The sequence below is a fragment of the Brienomyrus brachyistius genome, chromosome 8 (assembly GCF_023856365.1).
Source record: "Brienomyrus brachyistius isolate T26 chromosome 8, BBRACH_0.4, whole genome shotgun sequence".
Lineage (NCBI taxonomy): Eukaryota > Metazoa > Chordata > Actinopteri > Osteoglossiformes > Mormyridae > Brienomyrus > Brienomyrus brachyistius.
In genome coordinates, this window is record NC_064540.1 from 17,252,341 (window position 1) to 17,278,157 (window position 25,817).

At 42.0% G+C, this 25,817-nt stretch overlaps 1 long non-coding RNA gene across 1 annotated transcript; it reads right to left on the reverse strand.

Annotated features, from left to right (window-relative positions):
* Positions 1 to 10,295: 10,295 nt before the first annotated feature.
* Positions 10,296 to 24,969, reverse strand: LOC125747912 (uncharacterized). The gene is made up of 3 exons (XR_007399399.1): positions 24,889 to 24,969; positions 11,553 to 11,686; positions 10,296 to 11,190 (listed from the first exon to the last, which is right to left on the reverse strand). It is a non-coding gene; the product is annotated as an uncharacterized LOC125747912 (long non-coding RNA).
* Between the last annotated feature and the right edge of the window lie 848 nt (positions 24,970 to 25,817).

The window sequence follows — 25,817 nt, forward strand, 5'->3', positions numbered from 1 at the left end:
TGTCTTTCCTGGCTATTATTTTGACTGAAGCAAGGAGGTCCGTCCAGTTTATCATTAAACTTAATTCAAGTAAGTAGTGAAAGAACAAAAAAAACGTGAAATGGTGTGAGAGAAAACTTCCCTGTTTCTGGTTTAATTTTAACAGCTACCTGCAATCCTGCCTTGCCCTGTACTCCAATGGTGTGAATCTGTTTGTTCATCTGTTTGTTTCACTATAGTGAGATAAATAAGCGAGAATGACAACAGGGTGCTAATGTAGGGAGTTACATGTTTCCAGTCCAGTTTGGATGGCAAACAAATCTGCTAACTAACAGATTCTGCTAATCTGCTAACAGATCTATCTATCTATCTATCTATCTATCTATCTATCTATCTATCTATCTATCTATCTATCTATCTATCTATCTATCTATCTATCTATCTATCTATCTATCTATCTATTCAGTTTAAGTGCATGTGGAATCAGTGCCTTATATTTTGCGAAAAAGCATACAAATGTATAAAATTATATATTTAACTGCTTATGAGATATACTTTATTAATCCCTGGGGAAATGGTTCATGCAGTACATGGTTTTCTTATTTTACTGCAAGTACATGCAGTGTAATTAGCAGTTATGTACAGCTACATGATTGCTAATTGTGTTCCTATCAAAAGTGAAATGCATACAGAGAGCCTTCCAGGAATTTGAGTTAATCCAAGCTGGTGTGAGTTTTCATTGGGACATGCATAAGAAATTGATGCTTTTGTCAGTTTCTAACTACATTTTAATGACATTTAAGTTAAAAAAACATCCATGTTAGTCAGTTTTGTGTTGAATGACCCTTGAGCCAGTATTAGAAACGTATCAATATTATCTTAAATAATTTCACAATTTGTAATAATACAATAATATAATGAGCTTTTAAATTGTAAAGCCTCGGATTAACTTTTTGTGATGATTATTCTTCAAAATCTGTTATTGATATCAATTTAAACTCCAAATAATAGTGCAGAAAATCCACTTGTGGTTAGTGTTTAGTTGCACTGGTTGTGTTTATGTAGCTATTAAGTTACAATAACCAAATGCCCCCCAATAAACCACAATGGCCGATTAAGGCACCAAACAAAGCAAGGCAAGTCAGAGAATTCATGCTGGGGGCATTAAACAGCATTGTCATTGCCGATAAGTTACTCTGAAAGAGTGCAAAAGCCCAAATAATGAATGCTAACAAATGCATAAGCTTTCTAGACAGCTTTAAAAGTGGCATATGCTCCAGTGATTGGAGGGTCCATATATCAACGAGTCCTTAGAGAAGAAAAGGCAGGTTCGTGTGTGGGGGGGGGAGAGCGGGGGGGGCGTGAAGCAGAGGCAGTTCCTGGGTTAGAGGGCGTGTCAGATAGCCCAGCGCGCGGGGAATTCATCAACTTGTCATTCCTGGAATACAACAGAGGTGGGCTGGGAAGAAGCGACCGGGGGGTGGAAGAGCCAACTGGGGCCAGGGGGGTGTAGCGTAACACCAAGCCGTAACCCGTGCAATCAGCTCTGTGTAAATTTGGCACTCTTTGCCATTCACCAAGCAGCACAATGCCGGGGGCCTGGTGGCCGGGCGGGGGGCACCGCAGCACAGCTGTGGCCAGCACTGACACAGCCGTGCTCAATATGGGAAGCCCCCGCCCCCCCCCCCCCCCGGTCACCCCACGCCAGGCCCGTCCAGGCCAGCGCACAATTGAGGGCCTCCGCAAGCCCTTTGTCACCATCCAAGGCACCTTTTCCTGCGAATCTTAAATATTTCATTAGGCTCGAGTCTCCTTTCTTCTCCCGCTTTATGAAAGCTGGGGCGGGGGCTCTCCAGGGCTGCTCTCGTGGTTAAGCCCAGATGTCAACAATGGATTGTGTTTGAGTCCCTGCACACTCCTGTCGCACCACATTCACTCGCAATGCTCAATTTTAACGTTAAATCACTTCATTGGCTTCAGCAATAGGATTTGGTGTTTTTTCTATAAAGTGGTTTAATTATTGAATTTAGGCTAAACACCACAAGTATAACACTGTATATAACTAAGTACTAGCTATAAAATTCAAATATATATTTAAAATGTGTTATTATAGGTGTATAGCTATTCAATGAGCACACAGAAAATGTTCAATCATTTAAAAATATATTATGCATACTTATTATTCCTTCCCATCCAACTCAGGGTTGCAGTGCTTGTTTAAATAGTATACTAAAATTCCTTTTATATATATATATATATATATATATATATATATATATATATATATATATATATATATATATAAGGAATATATTTAAATGAATATATAACTTGGGAATTTAATTCTGAAATGAAGCGCAAAGATCAGAAAAATGTAAAAAAAAAATGCCATATGTTTCATTTTCAGGACAATTTCAATATAATTGTGGCATTCTGGGTGCTATCAAACCAAACCTAGATGCTGTGCAGACTTTAACAGTGTATCTGTACAAATATTAAATACTTGTTAATAACTTTTCCCCGCTTGCCGCGTACGGCTCTGAGGTTGGATAAAAGAGGGGAAGGGGACATATTTCTATGAGCCTGAGGATGGGCTTTGCAGTCATTGGGCTCCGGACAAAAGGCTGCTTTTGTTAATGGAGGAGGGACCCCGATCCCATCCCCATTTTAGGGACCTCTAATGAATAATTCAATGTTATCATTCAGGCTGACATTTGATGATTATGTTTTTATTCTTTCTCACAAGTGAGTACCCTTGCTGGATGGGAGGGCGTGGCCTAGAGGAGGTGGGCCGGGGGGGGCAGGGGGAGGAAGAGAGATGCAGGCCTTGGCACAAGAGAGACTGGAGAGCAGCGCTCCGCTGTCAGTGTGGTAAATATAACGTGTCACCAATTAAAAACTCATTGCTATTCTCTAATTCAGCCAGTGCCTTGTTAAGCACGGCCTGGCAGGGAGGCGTCGGGGTCTGCCTTGGCCCCTGATACCAGCATCGTCCACAATGGAAGAACATTTTCCCACCCTTTAAACCGGCGCCCCTCCCTTTTGCATGGAAATAAGACATTCTTTCAGCTCCATTTTCTAACGGAGAAAAAATGACCATCCACCTCTTTGATTTCATAGTTTTTTTTTTCAAAGACAACAAAGAATTCTATAGTTTCAGATTTTTATAAAAAAAAAAAAAAAAAAAAAACTTTTCTTTCTGCTTCCTTTTTTGGGTCATTGTCATGGTAATGATATTGACACAACTTGGTGCAACGTGGCTATAGAGCACATATGAAGCCTAGCAGGAGTCCATTACAGAAATGCCATTTAGCACGCTGCTCCGTGGACAAAGTCAGACGTGGAGGGGGCCTCGCTGTCAAGGATGGGAATTCGGTGCAAAATTTCAGTTGATCCGTCGGGGTTCTTTCTGTGAATTTCTCTGGTTTTCAAATGTGCTAAAGCGTTAAAATGCAGGAATATAAATGAGTATATAGCCCTCTATAAAGCATTCTCTCATATAGAATGTGCCCTCACAATACAATGATCTTTCAAGATCGATATGAAGAGAGGGAAGACACGTTAACGCAAAAACACATAAAAAGTAAATGTGTTATAATGGTACATTTACTTCGGTTTGCATTTACTAGGTACTATAATTTGCAATTTATATGACGTTTATGAGTTTATTGGGATGCTTTGTGGCTTAGTGGTTTAACGCTGCGTTTCATACCTTCAGGGTTAGAGGTTTGAATTATGCCTCCTGTTCCTTGTGTGTGGGTGGAATTTGCATGTTCTCCCTCCATGATTCAGAATTTCCTCCAGGTACTCTGCTTTGATTTCCTCCCTCATGCCAAAAACATCCAGTGAAAGTGAATTGATATGCCCACGTATCTGATTGTGTGTGTGTGTGTGTGTGTGTGTGTGTGTGTTGCCCTGCGGTCTGTTATAACTCAGGGTATTCATTTACCTTGCGTTTAGGCTTTTTGGGATGTGTTCAAAGCTCCCTGCAATCTTGCAGGAGAAGCAGCTATGGAAGATAAATGATTGACTAAATATTAATAGAACTTCTTCCAGTGTAAAGTTGCAAAATCACATTTTGATCCTTGTTATCAGAACACTAACCCAACAACACTGAAGTGAAGTCCTACAAATGAACTGAAACGTGTTGCTTGAAAAGTCATTATATTTCGTTTGCTGTGATCATGTCCTCTTGCTCCACACATGAATATTTGTATTTGATAACAGCCTGTCTCCATACAAAAAGCATCACGTCCTTTCCTCTTTCGGTCTGATAACTGTGTCACTTCATGCGTAATTCAACACTCTCCAAGCTTATAACCTGCATTATTACGCCGCATTGTTCCTACTGCATTTATTTGCTTATCAGTTTGCACACTTATCAATAGAAGCATGTAGAATTTAACTCATGCCTGGGTAGATTAAACTCATCCATCCATCTTCCTTGGAAAACATATCAGTACATAGATTAAACATTGCGTTGAAAGGTACGATGTAACTACTTAATTAGTCTAAGAGTTTGATCCAGCGACTGTCTGGCTACAATTGTACTCGTTTCATTGTTCTCTGAATGAGAAAATTTCATGTAAATATGCACATTTCTGATTGGAGGAAGCATGTGTCAGTAAAAGAGGGTGCACCGGGGAGACCCAAAGACTCCTGAAACACAGAAATGGGGGTCTGGGCAGGGTCTCTCAAGACCAATTTACCCATTTGAATTGGAATGTGAGAAATGCTATTTAAAGAGGACAGAATGAGTCTTGCCTGTATGTTTTCAAGAAATCAAAGGCTTTCTCTGCTCGAGTGCTAGGTCTAGAGAGAAAGCAGGCATTAATGGAGCCCGCCTCCCTAAAGATCTGGCTCATTATCACTGTCCAACTATCTGGGGGCATCTTGGCACATTCACATGGACTTAATTGAATTAGATATACCCGCTTGTTTGGTCATTGTGCACTCACGTGAGAATCCTGCAGCTATTTTCCTGATAAGTCTCAAGAAAATTTGACAACACTTGTCAAGAGATCTGAGAGTTTCTTACCGTCTGGAATAAAAAGGTATTTCAATATTCTGCAGTTTTCCTGCAGGCATGAGAGTTACACCAGTGGAACTCCATCTCCTTACTGTCCACTGACATCATACAGGATTTAATAAAGACTGGCCTCAGTTTACAGTGTTGGAGCAAAGCAGTCTCACATGTCACTATGAGTGGGATACGCTTATACTGGCGTTTCATACACTTACATATTAATAACATAACCAAATGCTTGCTGAAGATAAAATATGACTGAACTAACAAAAGAATTAAACTTTTTCTAATTGGTATTATATCTAATTGTATCACGATATCTGTAAGAAACTCTTCACATTTTTTCCCATCTTGTGAAATTACAAAATTTGCCAAAGACATGAACCCAGAGATGAGTTACGTTCAAAGGCAGTTGAGATTCTGGAAGGAGCCACATGGACTCATATGACCAGTTAGTAGAGTACAGTTCAAGAGGCTGAGATCTGAGAAAAAATCCACAGTAATAAAAACATTTCACTAAAATACGTAATACTGAACACAGAAGGAAATCTTTATGAATAATATACATCTATATCAACAAAAAGCCCCAATAAAGTATTAGAGAGGCTGCAGAAATGAGAGGTGTTATATACAAGCCAGTATAACCAAGGGTTATGTTTGGCTCACACCCAATACAGTACATCTTAAAACCCGCGGAACATGATACTGGTCCATCTTTTACAAACATGTATCTTTCAGGTGGACAACAAGCCGCAAAATTTGGTTACACTTTACTTGAGGGGTCACAAATACTTAGTAATAACAAATACTTAGTTATTACTGAAGTACAAACCATGAAGAAATCATGAACAAATATAGTCTGCTTCAGATGAAAGATGTGACAATTCATTATTGATGAACAAACATGAGATCTGTTTGTAACTAACACTTCATTTGTGGTCAATTAATACATAACTAATAGCATAATACTTCATTATTTGTGTCCCCTCAGAGTGTTTCCCAAAATTTTAAAAATAAGAAAATGCCCTTAAAATGTGTTGACAATATTTACCTAAGGTAAATTTATAGAAAAATATGTCATTAATAATATTGTAATGTTACATGTTTTGTAAACTTGCAAACTTTTGTAAACTTTTGTAAAGTTAACACCCTACAACCAAGATGTGCTTAGTCAGATACGACATTTTTGTTACACGTGTCTGAAACATTTCAATGTATTAGGAAATAGTTTTCTTACTAATTGGATTGTTTTCCATTTATTTGCGTTAATCTGGTACTGAACCGAGCCTGTAATTACGTTAACTATTCTGAAGGTGATTCTGGTTTTCTTGAATAAGCAACAAATTTGCACCATAAGCAAGAGGCACTGCCACATCTTCATGACTTTTGCCTTTTCTCCCTGAAACTAGCTTTGAAGCTGCGTGACTAGGGGATTACTGGCGTCTGTTGGAATGAAAACGGTCCGATGTGATTGCCCTTTCCATTTAATGGGGTGCAATTTTAAAGACAAGGCTAAAAGTGTAGCCTCAGTGCTGTCACCTTATCGTGTCACACCCAGCCCCCCTTGGGGTCACCTAAAGATTGACACCGTAACCCGCTGCCCCGGTCTTCCCCCAGCCCCTATGCTGGTGCACCCAGCTGTCAGTAATGTGCTCCCAACTTTATTCATTTAGAGATCAGGGGATGTGAGCAGATAATCTTTGAATAAGTGGGGCTGTGGAGCTAGCATACTTTTCCAGCCTTTTTTCTGCCTGCTTTTTTCACCTCTGCTTTTTGTTGCTCAAGGCATCTTCCCTGCTTTTACGGAGCTTCCAGATGTTCTGTTATGCTTCCTCGGATTTGGTGGGATGTTTGTGACTTTTTCTAACGAGTGACAGTCTGACAGCACTGAACTGCTGGTCACAGCTGAGTGGATCAAAATGCGTGTCAATGAATCCTCAAAGGACGCTGGTGCTCTGTTGAGAGCTACAAGCGAGTTAACTGTGAAGACACCAGGCGTCAAGACACATGATACCATTGCTTTGGTCCCTCCTTCTTTGCCCTGACTGTGGCTGTCCCACTTGGACAAAGTGACTTTGTCTTCAATTAGACAATGAAGTAACACTGTCCCAAACTACAGAGCACTATAACTGGACAAAAGTTATTGAAGGAAAAATTAGTATGATATGGATCATTAGATTTGCTGTTCAACATTGATACTAATCTGTACAGTGAAACACTGGATACAATGGCCACTGCACGGTTCTGTAATTGAACAGTTTTACAAAATAATATTGGAGATATTGCATGCATCCGTCCACAGTATATGCGTGTGCAATTAAGTGCATGCTGTGTGTCACAAAGGAATGCTGAATGGTAGCTTACATTCAGGGCTTGCAGACCAACACGAGTATGAGCTAGACTTTCATGAGGGACCCACCAATGGATTTTATCATTCTGGTATGAACAGTATGTCGTCCACTGAAGAGGAAATGATGTAGATCTCCAGACCTTCTTGAGGGTTGACACAGGAAGCTGGGTGCTGATAAGATTTCCATACTGAGACATACATTCAACTGACATGTTATATTTTCAAAAAGATCTCATTGCCTAGGTAATCTATCTATCTATCTATCTATCTATCTATCTATCTATCTGAAATATATAATACTATGGCCATTACTAGCTCAATAACATTGGAAAACACCACGATTGAGCAGTAGATTTACAGAGCAGGGTGCTCTGATGGATTGTCCTCTGGTGGATTGTTCTCCAATGTCGAAGTTCCACCAGATAAATTAAATATAAAGGCATCCGTTGCCTTGGTGATATATCACTTCTTTCTGTGTATCTAGTCTCCTTGCCTGACACCGATTGCCAGGGGAGTAAATAAAAAGATGATGGTTTCCTTAAGTAGGAGCCAGTGACTCTAATGTGACATTGATGTGCACCATGCATATTGATATGCATGCAGTAGTTTGGGTCCATCTGTCCATCCATCTTCCAACCACTTATCTATTGCCAGGTTGCGATTAGTTTGGGGACTTTCCCAGAAAGCAACGGGAACAAGGCAATGCAGCACCCTGCATGGACGGAATGTTCTTCCACCGTTTTCTAAAGAGACAATTTACCTTTAATGTTGATTAAGAAGGCAACCAAAGCCTATTCCTTTCGACTACTTTGTCTCCTATGGAAAGATGTTGGAAAATGATGGCAGACCCAAAAGTGATCTTGTCTGCTTTAATTCTTCATCTTGCCTGGCTCTCGCTAAACTGATAATGAAATGCATGATTGATTTACTGCACCACACAGAAATTCACTCAACATGCAATAAATGAACAAACAGCACCTAGCACTTACACAACTTTATAATCACAATCTAACAAAATAACAGCAACATGCGTTTCTTTCCAATCGCAGTGTGACCATTGTGTTGTCCTGCATCTAAAATAAAATACACAGACAATTAAACTGTTGAATGGCTTGCTGACTGGAAGAATGAAATCCTTTTAAAAGTTGCGTACCCTGCTGTAATGCAACCCAGCAATTTGCAGAGCAGAGTGACAGCGACTATAGCTGACACCTTGTCTATAAAACAGAAAGGCCATTCAACAGGCTACAATTCACAGATAAGAGTGCCAAATATCATTCCATACAAGCAAACTACTTATAACACCTATCATACATTTTGTGTCGCAATCATGTTGGTTCTTATCGAAATCCCTGTTAGGACAAGCAAAGCATTCACATCATTCAAGTAACTGTGCTTTTGTCAAATCTAACTTTGTGTAGCTCTTAATTATTTAATTAAACTTATAATAACCAATCACCTGTTTTCTGGGCCACGGACCTCCTCTGGACAGCAAAATGAATGATTTAATGGAATAAAAAAAATCCATATCACACAATCAAGCTTGGGAAAACTGCTACTGAAGACGTAATAAACATTTTAAAACATAACATTTGATTTTAAACTATTTTTTTCATATTCTTTAAATGACCTTACCTCATGCATAAGCATACGTCTGAACATATCAAACACAAATAAATATTACAGGTATGAAAGATAATATGGATTTCAAATACTGCTGTTTTTACACAAACTTTAAAATAAGTTATGGTGACATGCATCATGTTTTAATATGACCTTATTTTAATCAGCAATCAGGGGGATTTAAACCAACCAATTCTGAAAATTGATCAAGATACTAGAGCTAGCAGAGTTCCAGTAACTGGAGAATCTTTTTCAAATTGTTTCCGGTGATTTAAAGTCTAATTTTAATTTACTGCAGCATTTTAGCGTTAAAAAGGCCAGTCCTCCTAGTTGCAATCTTTTTTTTTTTCTCAGCCGGCTAGTTAGAGTTAAAATGGGACTCTCTCGCTGACAGGCAATTTGAGTACCTAGTTATTATAAATCAATGATGGTTTGTAATTCTGTTAATTCAGACAAAAGAGCCAGGGAATAAACAGCCATTAAAATGACATGTGAATTGGCAAACAAACTGTTTAATATGTGTCAGCCATGTGAAGGGGGCTCTCAGCCTGCGTGCTGGGGGACACAAGAATTTGCATCTGATTGGAGTTTAATGGCCCACATCAGCACCGTGGCACCTTATCCCCATGGTGACCAATCTTTTCTCAAGATTTTCAACAGGGTGAAATGTTCTTTTTTGTCTGCTCAAAATGTGTCATGTGAGCCCATTGGGAATAGGGCTTGTATGTATCAATTTGTTTCTGTTTTGAGACCCGCAATAGCCCGGCAATGAATATATGGGCCATTGAGCCCTGGTGCACAATGGCCACAGCTGATGAGGTTGCCACGGAGACCCGCCCACACAATGGCCTGGAATGATGACATATGGTTCTAACTTGCCCCAGTCTGCATACCCCCCAATAATCGGCCTCCGTCACTTGACAAAACCTCGGAGTTGGCCATTTATCCGTGCCTACTCATTTCATGGTAAAATAAACTTTTTATAAAGTTTTAACAACAGATGCACAAAACTGGAATAAGGGTAAAGAGGCAGCATGTAAAGTGGGGGAATTCTTCATTAAGTGATTTACAAATGGACTGTCCACCTGCTCCCGCTGTGATATACTCATGGGGAATTTGAGCTATGTGGGCAGGCCACGCTGTGAAATGTTTCAATTCCATAAATATATTGCATATGCACGTTGTACAATAAAACCAATTTTAAATAACTTAAATTTTATGTATATATAAAATTATACATACATTGACAGACAGAAAGAGAGAGAGAGATAGAGATTTTATTTCTTTCATTTAATTGGTTTTATTTACAGTGTTAAATAGTGAGGTTATATTTAAACTCAAATGTATTACACACACGAGTTTAGACATAACCTCAATTAAAAATATTAAAACATGGAAAGGGTGCATTGAATCCTAAAATTCAATATTAGTTAACACCACTTTACCTGACAGTACTCAAATACGTAGTATTAACTCAGTTACTACTTAAGTACAAACCATGAACAAATCATGAAAAAAATATAGTGGCTACTTGAGCTAAAAGTATTTTACTTTTCACTTGTGTTATCACTTGTTGCTTCAGCAGTTCTTTAGTAGTTTACAAAGGTTTACAGAATTAACAGATATAGTAACAATAGTAACAAATATAGTACAGTAAGTGCTTGAGATAAAACATGTGTCACAATTAATTAATGATGAATTAACATAAGATCAGTATGTAACTAAGACTTAGTTTATGGTTAATTAATACATAAGTAATAGCATAATAGTGCATTGTTTGTGCCCCTCTAAACTGTTACCAATATGGTTATAGAGATCTTGAACTCTTCTTAGTTGTGAAACTTTTCAGTGTAATGAACGTCTTGCGTACTTGTTTAGAAAATGACCGGTGTACAAAATACGCACATTAATTCTAGAAAGCCTTAACTGAGATTTGGTGCCTTATCTGTGCAAGGAGGCCGAATTGAATTTCTAACCGTGTGGTTTTGTGTGAAGAAGACATCTTCTGTCAGTGCTGTGCGACTGTGTCCCTCTCCGCTCCGGCTGAGCTCATACTCCTGCGATGCCTTTGTGCTTTGGCCCACCGCTCTGCGGGCTCACTGCCGCCTGCCCCATTCAGCCTATTCAGGCTGCTCTACAAAGAGGGCATCGTAACCTACGGCGTCCACTGCAGCCACACCCACACACACCCACACAGGCGTCATTCATAAACCTGGTGGGGGTAGGGAGATGCCAATTAGACTCACCACAGGCACCACAGTTGTCAGTCACATTCGGATACTGTTATCTGCGTTTACCAATAGCAAGTACGACACAAAAACTGAGTATCACGGGTTTTACGAAGGTGAGGAGGTCAGAGTAGGTGTTAGCTGGAGGTGTGAGGGTCTTGGTTTGAGGTTCTGCCGGTTAGGCACAGAACTTTGGATTAGCGTAAGTTTCAGTACATTACTACATTCCCGTAAATTATGGGGGGAGGGGTTACAACAATTGAAAACAACCAATACACCCCCCTGGATGATCAAATGGGTGGAGACATCAACCCCCCCAATACTCAACCCAAAGTTATGCCCTTACATTATTCGAGCAGAAGTGCCCCGGGACCAGAAAATCCGCACTTCCTCCAGGATGACCTGCTGTCCCACATAGAGACGTCACGCTGCACTTCCGCAGAGATGCTTTGTTGTCTGTTAACAGATGTTTCCCCTCTCCTGTGAAAGAAAACATTTCCTTCTCAGTATATGCGTGTGTGTGGGAGAAATTTTTACAGGAATTTTGTCTGTCCCTAGACTGCCTGGTAGCCTCCGTAATAAGGCGTAGAAGACTGAGCTGGGTGACTCTTTCTGGGCCTGACACTAGGGTCAGAGACAGACCCCCAGGACTCACATCTGTGACGGAAACCTGCCCCCCCCATTCAACCCCCCCCCCCCCCCCCCCCGCACACAGTAACCCATGAGTGCCAGCCATGCAGGTGGCAGGCAATGCTGTGAGAGATACTATCCGCACTGCAGAGCAGCGTTTGAAATAAACTCGAGGAAACAGAGCTCTTCAGTATGTCAGACTTACACTACAAAGCCACACGAACGAGGCCAGGCCTGAGCATAGGAGTCTTTGGAGACAACAAGGAAGGAGAGAAAACAGAGAGCTCTTTCTTCCAGACAGGCTGTTGTGTCTGGCCCGGGCAATTTTGGAAACGGAATCTTATCTGAAGAACAGGATGTTATAAACACAGATTTTGGCTCATGAATGTGCAATGAATAAAGAATTTTTTTGTGAATGGAAGGAAACTGTCTTAACACCAGAGAAACAGAGAAATCCCCTGCCTTACATTCCAGGCCTCATGTATTTCTGTACTTTCAAGTAGATTTTCTAAGCCTAATTTATCCCATCCCAATGGAACGTCCTTTAGGATAAAAGGCTGAAGCTGTTAAATATGCTGTAGTACTCTGGCTTTCTTGCACACTCCAAAGACACAGATGCTGGCATCTGGTTGTGCATGTGTGTGTGTCTCTGCCCTGCGACCAACTGGAATCCTGCCAAGGGTGTCTTGTGTTGTGTCCTGCAGTGCTGAGGATGGACCATCTGTACCCATGGGTTGTGCATCTGCAGATTCATCCAAACGTGGATTGAAAATATTTGGAAAAAAAAAAATCCAGAAAGTTCCAAAAAGCAAATCTTAAATCTGCAGCACTATACTGAATCCACGTGAGTAAAGTGATGTGCAGACATGTCCTGCTGGGGAGGGAGGGAGAGAGGGAGGAGAGAGAGCGAGAGAATTTCTTTATATTTTCTCTATTGGGAACTACAGATGCTCCTCTACTTACGAATGAGATACATTCCGAATGGCCGTTCGCAACTTGAAATGTTATCATTCAACATCATTTTAAGGGTATATGCTTGTACAAAGACCTAGGATGCTGGGAGTATGCAGGCTACGCCGCTGCGCAGCGGGAGTAGTGGTCCGAAGTCGTACTAGGTGGAATTGGTGTGCAGAAAAAAAAATTATGTTACGGACAGGAAACGGGAGCCCAAGGAACACAATTTGGACTTACGGTCCTCTTCCTTCGTACGTCTGAAAGTTTGTAAGTAGGGGAGCGTCTGTATATGAAAGCATTGTGCTGAAAGTAAATGCTGCCTTTTTGCTGACATCCATCCATCCATTTACCAAACCGCTTATCCTACTGGGTCGCGGGGTTTTTTCTGACATGTACTATGAAATTAGGTCTATATGGTTGTGCCTGTGTCAAACATGTACAGATTTTTTTCTATTTTGTAGCAATGCAATAAAATATCTATTTGCATCGCATTTATATTACATTATCCACGGTGGAGGGGGGGGAGCTGGAACCGATCCCCCCTGGATACGATGGGCCGATTTTATACACACCCATGAGCTGAAGCATTACGACATGTTTCACGGTCAGCCGTGCGAATACCTACTGAGAGCGACCTGAGGAGGGAAACGCCACGAACTCCATCAGGGTGTTGGGCAGCCAAGACTCGTCAATGTGGGATGCGATGGCGACAGGGTGTTGGGCAGCCAAGACTCGTCAATGTGGGATGCGATGGCAACAGGGTGTTGGGCAGCCAAGACTCGTCAATGTGGGATGCGATGGTGACAGGGTGTTGGGCAGCCAAGACTCGTCAATGTGGGATGCGATGGTGACAGGGTGTTGGGCAGCCAAGACTCGTCAATGTGGGATGCGATGGCAACAGGGTGTTGGGCAGCCAATACTCGTCAATGTGGGATGCGATGGCGACAGGGTGTTGGGCAGCCAAGACTCGTCAATGTGGGATGCGATGGCAACAGGGTGTTGGGCAGCCAAGACTCGTCAATGTGGGATGCGATGGTGACAGGGTGTTGGGCAGCCAAGACTCGTCAATGTGGGATGCGATGGCGACAGGGTGTTGGGCAGCCAAGACTCGTCAGTGTGGGATGCGATGGCGACAGGGTGTTGGGCACCCAAGACTCGTCAGTGGGATGTGAACATAGACTGATCCAGCACATCCCACAGATGCTACCCTGCCTTCCACATGATGCAATGTGTCAGATTCATTGCAGCTTCTTCCATTGCTAAAAGGGCCAGTTCCAGTGCTTGCATGCCCACTGGAGTCAGCATGGGCTCTCTGACTGCCCTCCGGCTACGCAGCCCCATATGTGGCAGGGCTCAATGCCTCCTGTGTCGTGACACATTACTCCCATGGTCATCATCAAAATGTTCTCCTATTTCTTCTGCATTCAACATGTCATCTATGAGTACTACCTTCTAATATAGCTTACCATCCAAAACATCTAACTACCCATATTCTAGATCCTCACACACACCGTTTTTACGGGTTAACACTATTCACTTCATGTGGGGGTGGTCATCATGTCGGCAAGGTATTTTTTTCCAGTCAAAATAGTTATACAAAATATAACTATGCTGATCATAATCCAGCTGATTAAGTTGGAGTGATAAGGTAATAGGATGATAGGTTGACTGACATGCCAATGAAAGGGGTATTTGAGTTTAGTGAATGACCAATGAGTAAAATACCACACAAAAGGGTATTGATTACGTAGAGAGAAAAGAGCTAAAAACAATTAGCCTAGCTCTGGGGTAGGTGAAGAGATCGATATGGGAATTTCACAGTGTCACTTTTCCCTGTTCCGCTTGAGGGTTTCCTCTCAATGTGTTTTTACGGGACCTGGGTTCAGGCCGTGTATATACTGGCCAGTCAGAACTGACAATCACCCTTCTAAGAGAAGAGCAAGACTGAAAAAGGAGGGTAGAGTTGTGGGATTGTTTTTCTGCCACCTGGGACCACGCACACCCCCGGACCTCAAACATGCCCCCCCCCCCCCCCCGTCATTCCCCCTTTGACATCTCTCGGCTTTCTTTATGACCCCTAGGTTTGTTTTGTTTCAGGCCCCTGTATACAGCTCTCATTGACCTCATTGTGCAGGTCCAGCACTGGTTCTGAGTACAGAGGCAGGGGTTAGAAATCCAGGAGGTCCAGTGGATGCCACAATGGGATGGAGTTCTGTCACCCAAAAGCCTGCAGAGGGTCAGCACCCGAAAACCCGTGTTTGCTATATGCAAACAGGAGGCTTCTGTTTCTACATAGATGCGAGAAAGTCCTTTCAGGCTACCTCTATTGTCCAATTTTTATCCTCGGGTTTAAGAGAGGAGGAAGGAAGGAAGAGGGAGAGTAACAGTTTTCTCGGCCCTTTATGCATTACCAAATAAAATTTTAACACATTCAAAATAGTAGCTACTACTATCTATGCAGCTCCCAATGATAAGAATCTGAAATTCAATGATTGTGTAACAGCTAAAGAACTCCTGCAGATCTCCTATGTCTCCTTTATTGTGCTTTCTAAACTTTACCTCAGCACGTGTGTTTTCTTAAGCTGCTTTTCCTGGCAACACCCCTAAAGGAGGACTGAACAATAGGTGAGTTCCTGACTGAAGGCTATTTGTCCTTTCATTTGTCTCATGCTGAATAGAAAGATGCTTAATTACCGCTGAAGTTTTAAATATTTATTAATTGTTTATTTTCTAGGCTAATCCTGGATACTATGATAATTTCTCAACAGCCACTATGCAGTGATAAGCAGTAAACGTATGACATATCTGTAATAGTATTTTAGATTTTAGACTGTTAACACTGTTAACACTTGCTACTGATAAGTAACTAGTGTGAGAAAATAACACTAAGTAACAATCTAGACAAATCCATTGATCCATCCATCCAGCTATCCATCTATCTTCTAGCCATTTATCCTGGTCAGGGTCTAACAAAACTAAATGTTCTCTAAATAAGTAGGAATAAGTAAGAACAAATATAAAGCCACTGCATATGTTCACACACATACACAAACACACTGTATACCTGCACACACATGGACAAGCAAACTGCATACCTGCGCACACATGCACAAATGAACTGCATACGTGCACAGACATGCACATACGTGCACACACATGGACAAACAAACTACATACGTGCACAGACATGCACATACGTGCACACATACTGTATGCACCAGCACATTACATAAATGCTCTTATGTTCATTGACACATCGCAAATATGCATACACGAGGCAGCAACTTAAAAGCGTAATTGATATGTAATGTGCATATATCTTGTGACTGGTACCTGTCCAGGGTGTATCCCTGCAGTGGGCTCTGTGCTTCCTAAGCTTCAAACTCCTGCTTCGAGTGAATCCGGTGTTTCTAGATCTTGCAGTTTGAACATTTACAGGTGTTGGACAATGAAACTGGAGCACTGGCTAAAAATGTGTTTGAGGTTTCCCACCTATATATGCGCAGCCTGGTGGTCAGTCTTCACTGACTGCATGTTCCATCAGTAAGAGCCGAGTGTGAAGGTTGAATTAGCAGAGCAATAGTACAGCTGTACATCAAATTCTGCAATAATGGGAGACATATCAGTGCTCAAATGAGGACAATCTGCTGGTACGCGTTTCGCTGCCACATCTATGACCAGGACAGCAAGTCTGTGTGGTCCAGGGTAATACCAGCATATCACCGCAGAGGACCAAGCACATCCAGCAGGAGTAACTGTTGACACAAGAGGAAGCTGTCTGAAAGGGATGTGCGGGCACTAACCCGGATTATATCCAAAAAACATAAAACCACAGCTGCCCAGCTCACTGCGGAATTAAACCGGCTCTTTGATTAACCTGTTTCCACCAAAACTGTTCATCAAGAGCTCAACAGGGTCAGTATTCATGGTCGGGCCGCTACAGCCAAGCCTTTGGTCACTCGTACCAGAGCTAAACGTCGGTTTTAATGGTGCCAGCAGTGCAAACCTTGGGCTGTGGACAATGTGAAACATGTATTGTTGTCTGATGAGTCCACCTTCACTGTCTTTCCCAGGAAGAGTTGGGGTATGGAGAAGCCCCAAAGAGGCTTATCACCCAGACTGTTATGTACCCTGAGTGCAGCACAGGGCTAGATGAGTGATGGTTTGGGCTGCAATATCATGACATTCCCTAGGCCCACTACTTGTTCTAGATGGGTGCGTCACAGCCAAGGACTGCTGAACCATTCTGTAGGCCCATGTTCACCCAATGGTTCAAACATTGTACCCTGATGGTGGTGTCATGTGTCAGGATGATAATGCACCAATACACACAGACTGGTGACAGAGAGGTTTGATGAAGATGAAAGTGAATTTGAACATCTCCCATGGCCTGCACAGTCACCAGATTGGAATGTTATTGAGCCGCTTTGGGGTGTTTTTGAAGAGAGAGTCAGGAAACCAGCATCACATAGTGACCAGGCCACCGTTCCTCAAGAAGACTGGCTCAAAAACCCTCTGGCTGCTGTGCAGGACGTGTCTGTCTTTCTCAGTACTGGCCACAAAAGGAGGCCTTACGCCATACTAATAAATTACTCTGGTCTAAAACCAGGTGGTTCAGTTTCATTGTCCAACCCCTGTATGTTCCAGCACCTTCTGCCAGAAAGAAGGAGGGGTGAAAGGAATCGCCCAAGGTGATTGTCTTTCTGTGGTAGCATGTGTTGATTATGGTTTAACTTAATGGGATTTGTGTTCCTGTGGTCACTTGAATCATTGCCACAGCCCTTTAGAATATGTTTCATCGTGTGCCTGTATAAATACACATGTAAGGTCATTGGTGGACCTTCTTAGTGACTGCTGAGGTGTGTCACGTCCACAGTGAGCGATCGGTAATAGTGAGCAAAGCTGCAGACTGGGAGCATCGGTTCCTCCCTGCCTTCAGAAGTCATGGACCAACTCTACAGTCCATCAGTAAATGAATGATAGGATTGGATTTTACATTATGTGAAAGGACACATTTTACATGTTAGAAAGTCCGGTTTCCACTTGCTGGGTTCCAGGTCTAGGATCTTTAGTGACCTGTCTCAAGATGGAAGGCGTCTAAAACTGGTCATTGGAATTTACTGGTAACTGCAGATTTTTAGAACCGTTCCCACAACGATCAAACAAAAAGTATTTTTTGCAAACTGCTGCTGAGCCTCATGCAGGAGGTCTCTGATAAACTGGCTCATTCTGAGCAGAAAAGGCAGTGACTTGCTTTAAATTTCATATCAATGTTCAATTTGGTTTTGTTTTCTGAGATCCACCTTCCGACACAGTCATTTATGTAGAAATCCATTTCTCTAGTCAGGAACGCATTTGAGTGAGCCTGCATCTGCTACATTGTTTTTTCTCAGGAACATAAGCCAATATATAGGCTAACATAGCACACAGCAAAGAAATGCAATGGATCTGTAAGAAGTAAACAAGCGGGCCTGGGTCTGGGTTCTGGGTTTATCGCTGTCACATGATCGGGTGAAATTCTTGGCCCGGTAACCAATGTACTCTTAAAGTTCTCATCCCCAAGCCCTAGCCCCTCGCCCTCTACCTGCCACCTACACTTTGATTCACCAGCCACTTTGCTGGCCGTTTTACGCTCTCCGCTAACCGACACTTAGCTACACGGAGTTTCTGCAGCGGAACAATAAGACCATCAAATGAAAAGTGGGCAGCATTTCCCTTGGGGAGGGTCTCCCTAAGTGGAGTTTAACCTTCAATGGGAGCAAAGATAAAAAAAGGGGAATAGAAGAGAATAAACTAGGGAGGCCGTTCTTATTATACCAGGAAATATACGCTGCAGTCGACTATGTGAAGCGTTTATAATCCAGCAATTGACAAACAAACAAACAAAAAAAAAAAAGAACAAGACAATGATTATTTGACAAATTGTGAGAAGTGAAACGGTATGCGATGGAAGTGATGTTCGCATTCTGAAAGGGTGGCGACAACTGCAGGGGGGATGTATAGTAATGTCCCTTTGTCTCTCCAGCCGGGATGCTTTTCATTATCAAGAAACCCTTGATGCTGCATTTGGAATCATGCAGAATGTTGTCACACAGGGCATCACGTTCACAAAGCCTCGCTCTTCTCAGGGACATTTTAAGGTATGTGATTGCTTCAAGATTGAAGGGAATCTTCTGAGCAAAACTGGCAAAACCGGAATAACCATCTGCGGACCTGGCGCAGCCTTCATCTCTCAGCAATTAATAACTGCACTCGCCCAGTCGCTCTGTTTCAAGGAATCCTCTCTATGTTTCTGAAGGTAGTTCTCACACCACGAGAGGAAATACTGGCCTCAGAATGGCACGAGGGCCTATTGTCTGCCACAATTAACCACAAAACCAAGCCAGACTCTAATGCTGCATATTTATGCATTTAAAACACAAAGGAACCATATAACAGTTTTGTTACACTCCGAAAAGAGATAAATATACTAAATATGACTAATAACTAATGTTCTATTCCACATCTATGTAATGTTTGAGGCAATGAATTTTTGAAAGCAAATGGATACATTAAGTAACTGCTGATACGGTACTTAGTGGACAAGTAAAAGTGAAAACAAAAATGACACGAGTGCTATTTTAATGGTCACCTCCCAGTAAGCCGTTCAGGGGCCGCGGTGTATAAATACCTAGGCAGGCCTTTGACCTGCAGAGGGCTCTTTACTTTGCCTAGCAGAATGTACTGCATTCCCAAACATACATGCCTGACATCCTGAAAGCGGAGAGTCGCATGAAAAGTGAAACTTGGCTTCAGAAACATCTCGTGTGGACAGGTGACAAGGCGCTACCCCAGATGCTTGCATTCCAGACCAGGCTGGGCCTCTTTCTCTGGACCACACACTCCTTGTCATCTCATCTTCCTCTTAGAGGTAAGTGGCACAATGCTATAAATAGCAGCAAAGCCAGGCCTTACAAACATAGCTTGTACTAAGGAATGATTGTAGAGATTAATTGTAAATAGAAACATTGTAACCTAAATGAAGAGACAGACAATTAAACTGATGAATGATAACTGACATGATTACTAGTTATACTGAGAGTCTGGATCACTTCCAAAGATTTTTACATTGTTCTCCATTGTTCTCAGTATGACAGATTACTTTGTCTCTTACCTGTCACATGTGCTATATTTGCTAAACTGACAATATACCATTCGGTATTTAAAATGTATCTGATATAAAGACAATGGAGTCCAAATTGAAAACTGAGGTTTTAGCCTTCTTCAAATACCTCGCTCATTTTGAGGCCAGGCACAGCACTCAGAGAAAGTCGGCATACGGTAAGCAATGGCCTTGGATAAACTAAGAGTGATGCATTGTGACCATGTAAATGTACTGTTTTTACCATTTACACCGGTCAATGTAACTACTGCAATATGTGTGCAATGTATGTAATAATTGTAATCGATCATTCTTTATCCGATAAGGCGCAGCTGTCTGATTTCTTCCTTTGTTTACTCTTCTTATTGTTGTGTTTGAAAATGTTAAAAGAATTCCAGATAATTTTCTGCTCCCTGCTTCTCCCCTGCTGCCTGTTCTGTAGGAGAACAGGTGCAGGAGGAGGACGCTCTCCCGCAGACACAGTCTGTCTGCTCCACCTCCGTGTCTCTGCTCAGGCATGTGAAGCATTTCCTTCAGTCCCCAAACACGAAATGACCATGTTCAATTTTGAGCTACAAGGTGACTGCAGTTCAAATGGCTGCCAGGTCAGTTATTTCAGCAATGTATTACAGTGCAGTTCAGTGATATTGTCACAGTAACATCACCCTATAAAAATTAAATTTATCCACCCATCCATCCATCCTTCCATCCATCCCTCCAACCATCCATCCATCCGTTTCCTCAGGTTACAGGGGCAGCAGAGTACAATGAATAACCTATGGCCTAATTATAACGAATAATGATTTATCAAAAAAGCAGAACATTATGAACACCAGTTAATCATAATTAATCAAAAAGTCTGATCAACATTAAACTGTCAAACCATAATTGATATTATTCTGATATTAATGGCATAAAGTGTAAGATTCCACACTGCCCCTTTTTAAGATTCTGACACAACTATTAATTGCAGAAACAGAAATAAAAACAAAACAAATAATACTGTTTCAAGAAGAAGCGTGAAAAAGGGAAAAATCTCCCAGTGCCAATCTGGGAAAAATAAATGAAATTCCTCCCTTGTCCGGTATGAACCGGCTGACAGGCCTCATGCAGGTGACATCAGCTGACAATCCTGATCTCAGTATTCCTAAGGGTTTGTATCACATCCTCAATATCCTCAACATCGTAATATGTATTATATTCCTTGTCTAACACAGGCAACATAATCACTGGAATGTTATTAGTGGAACAAAGGGGACATATATATATATATAAAACACATTCTATCATGAAAAAACCCCAAGAGCCAAAGATGCTATCAGCCTCCCCAAATAATTCCCCTGGGTGGTAAATTCTCTGTATTTCTGACTCTCTCCATGGATCTGGGTGGCTAGAGCGTGGAATTCAACGTAATACTTAGGAATAAAAGTGTAGCACCTCACCAATAATAGGACAACCCCCCCCCTATACTGCTAGGAGATAATCCAATACTAATCCGGCACTTTTCCACTGACATACAGGAACCAAGCCGTACCTGAGCCACACCGTGAAGAGACTAGTTACAGTGCGGTTCCTGCTCACTTCGGATTTCTACTGCAGAAGGGTCAGCTCAATAAAGGCGTTGCCGGGTTTGGACAGTAACAGTAACGAAAATCCGAAGGGGCGCATATATACTGTCCACATGACATGTACATCGTGATTTGTTACGTGCTAGCAAGTCTGTGACAATTGCCAACTTATGTTAGCACCGAACGCTACTGGAATTAGCATTTGCTAGTGTGAATTAGCATTACAGATACATTCTGTACAGCGGTTCTATAGTACTTTTTTGAGTAGATGGCTGGAAATTTTCAAGTTCTGAGTTTGGGGAATGTACCAGTACATCATGACGTGTGATACTACTAATAATGAATGATATATAGGATATACCCTTTTTTCCTTCAGATAATTCATGTATATCGACACAGATCAATGGTATCTTCCTGCATTTCGACCAATCAGACTGTGGTGATGTAACCACCTCAACCAATCAGACAGTGGAGATGCAACCACCTTGACCAATCAGATGATAGTGACATAACCACCTTGACCAATCAGGCGGTGGTGACTGAACCACCTCGGGTTTGTCACGCTTTCGGCCCTGCTTACAGGGCCATGTCCATGACAGGCAGATACAGATCAGCACTTCTCCTGCTGACACAGCAGGTGCCATTTGGAGCTCATGGAATTATCATATGGCCTTTAGGTCGCTTCTAAAGGGTATCACCAAACTGACAGGAGGACGGGTTAAACAGAGGAACATGGAACTCCCCATTAGCTGATATGTTGTTACTGAAAATACAGAGGTGAAACATAAGAATGCCACAAAATCAGCTCACAACGGGGGCATTCCGGGCTATTCCTCCTGAGGCTCAGCCAGACCCAGGACACGGTGGAGGGATTATATCTTGCAGCTGGTTTGGCAACATCTGGGGACCTCCCAGATCAAGCTGGAGTCTGCAGCCCTGGAGAGGGTGAGATTAGCTACGTCGTGCAGATTAGCAGGGATCTTACTGTGCCGTGTAGTTAGCGCAAAATCTGACAGTCACAGCAAAACATTTCCCGCTCCAACAACTTTCTTTCACAAACTATCTAGATTTGGTATTAAGTAAATGTCTGTCTGTTTAGATAAACTATGTAAAGCTCACTTCATCTCCGTATTGTCTGGTTAAGTTGCTCAAGGTGCATTTATTTTGCCAAAAGGTGCTGGTCCAGCCATATCTGTCTGTGGCATTTCTCACATTATCACATCGTATCGCCTGCAGCAGTATTATCAACAGGACAAACCTGTTATTTTGACGGTGTGGGGAAACTCAATTTTATAAAAATCTGTGACCGCAATCAAAAAACTAAAAATGCCGAAAGTCTTGTATTTTGTTTGGTTGCTTCTGGTGAAGGTTAGGGCTGGGTAGGGGATAAGGTCGTCATAGTTGGGATTAGAGTTTTCCCCATAGAAATGAATGGAAAGTCATCACAAGAATATGAGCACAAACTTGTGTGTGTGTGTGTGTGTGCGTTTGCCATATGATGGGCTGCCATCCAGGCATATGTGTGTGTGTGTGTGTGTGTGTGTGTGTGTGTGTGTGTGTGTGTGTGTGGAGGGGTTTCATTTTGTCCAAGATATTCAATGTGTGTTCAGCTTTTGGGTGCTGAATGCCCCCCCCCCCCTCGCCCTTTAACCTTTCAACTCCTGCCCCCCGAAAGCCAGGCACAGCCCTACTGCCATCTTGGCCATGGAGGCTCCTCTCGTTCCTCTTTCCGCTGTGAACTTCCTGTGACACGCTCTGGGTTCCCCCTCACTTTGTCCTGGATAAGTGAGCGGCCCATACACAGTGTAACATCCAACTAAAGCAGAAAATCGCACAATTAACATTCAAAATGCACCATACCATATTAAATCGGAAAATAGCTATAGAAATTTTGTGTTATTATTATATATGCATTTCGTGAAGGTGTTCTGTTTTTTTCACAGCCATCGGTATCAAGCCACCATTATGGAATTGACAAGTGTCTCGGAATGAAAACCTAATTAGCCACGTCGGAACCCCCGACCCGGACCTCCAGGATAACACGCTACTAGCAGACAGAAAGACCCCATTGGTCCCTGGCTAATGAGAAAAAGGCCCAGGGCCATCTGCATTCATTCGTGTCACTATACCAACAAGTCCCCCCGATGGCAGGACGTACGCACTTACTGAATGATGAGAACTGTTGCTTATAGCTTGGACGAAGTACACGTGAATCACATTAACGAATGGATAATTAAACGTAAACTATATAAGTGATCAACGGTAACTGAAATAAGTCAAACGTGCTGTTTTTTTTTTCCAAATTAATAAAAACCTGCATAATTGTTTACAAACCCAACTGTTTTTTTCTTCTTGACTCCCTAGCTAATTGTGGGCTTCTAACGACACGTAGGTGCACCGAGGGAAGGCCAAGGAAAACATGCAGTGAAAGCAGCAGCGCTGCGAGTCTGGGTGCGAAGGATGCTTCAGCACCTCCGCTTGTCTGTTCCGTCAAATCAACACATAGCAATGTGTTATTTAGCTTGCAATGGCTCCAAATGACTACTGTTGTTAGCCGTTGATAGCTACGGATGATACAAAAGAACTTAAGCAAAATCTACTGGCTGTTCCGACTTTCAGCACCATAAGTTCAAACGTCTTCAGGTGCCAAATGAGTTAAAGTTTATCCTGATAGTTTATACATCGAACTCTAATGTGATAAGATGAATTGCCAGTATATAACTGATTCTGTTTAGTATATTTTGGCATATCAAAGGTATAGAGAACAGACATTGTTGTCCTATGTAGGCCGACTGGAAGGCAAAATACATCGAATTATGGAAAGTTGCAAAAGCATTTTCACATGTTGTCTGCTGCTTCATAGACTCGGCCCTTTAAAGAAACAGTTCATAATTGTGAACATTATGTATTCACAGCAAAAACAGGCAACCCATATGAAATGTTAAATGCATGCAGATTTACATTATTTCCAATCACAACTATGAAAATTAATACAAATTAATGCATTTCCTTTTACAAATACGTAAAACAGAAAAGGTCTGTTTATAATTAATGCTTTTTATATCCTAGTTTTTTAACTAAAGTCTCTCATTTTTTCTCTAGGAAGACTAAAGCATCTTCACAAATAAAGATTTTTACATGTTGGTGTAACTGGACATCCTTTTTTGAATCACTAAATATTGCGCTTCACCATGCTGACAGATTGAATATTTCGAACAGGCAGGATTCGGGGTCTGAATAATTATGCCTACAGTTTTTACATAGGCTACTTCAGCTTTTTTGTACCTTACAATAAATGAAAACTAAATGCGGGCTTTGACGTTTCCCATGTTAAGTATAATAAACCCAAACTTTCATTATTATTATTTCTAGAAATGCGCATTACGAACCACTATTGCCTCGGGCTGAAGCGCTGAGCTGCAGCTCGTCGCCGTGGGTGTGCGCTCGTGGAGCCGCTGCTGTAATGTAATACCCCAGTTTATGGCTGCCGCGTGCGCGCGCGCGCCTCTTCACCTCTCGGGAACTGCGCTGTGGCCAGTACGCGACCCGGGCTGCCAGCGGGGATTTACCGACTGGCTCCGTGCCCGACCGCAAGCAGTTTAGTTCGCTGGGTTCTCACGACCTCAGCGCCACATAAGCGTCTCTGAAATATTAACACAGACACGCAGCACACGAGGAGTAGCCGGCTGGTGTGCAAAGGCAAGCCTTGTAATATCACTCTTCGTTGTAATTTCCAGGGCAACTTACAGTTTGAAGTAGCTAAATTCTACACATAACATTATAAAAAAGCAGGGAAATTTAAAAATAAAGGAACCATAGGTTCTCAGAATTATACAATAACACGGGCACGTTCACGAAAACATAATTGATTATATAAAATAAACAGACCCCCATCCAGCTAATGGATCAACAGCTAGGCCTATTACTTTTTAATTCCCGTTTTGACGATAACAACGAAGGTTTTGGTTAACATGCACATTTGGTAGTCCAGATAGAACCTAATTAAATCATGATATATAAATATATACATGCCATTATTAATATTTATTCCTATAATTTATAAAGAGGTGGTTTCTTGGGGAATGCGTAACACGGGTAAGCTTTTTGTGTATTTTTTTGTTCTTTGATACCCAACACGGTCAGTTGACTGAATGAAATCCAAGCTTGGAGCCGGTGTGAGTCGCCGGCTGCCAGCACACGGCAAGCGTCAGGCAGGCAAGCCCGGCAACATGAGCCCTGGTTCCGCACGCATGGGAAAGATAAGCTTACACCTTAGAGATAATAAATCTGTGTGCTTCTGAGTGTGCCATGTGGACGT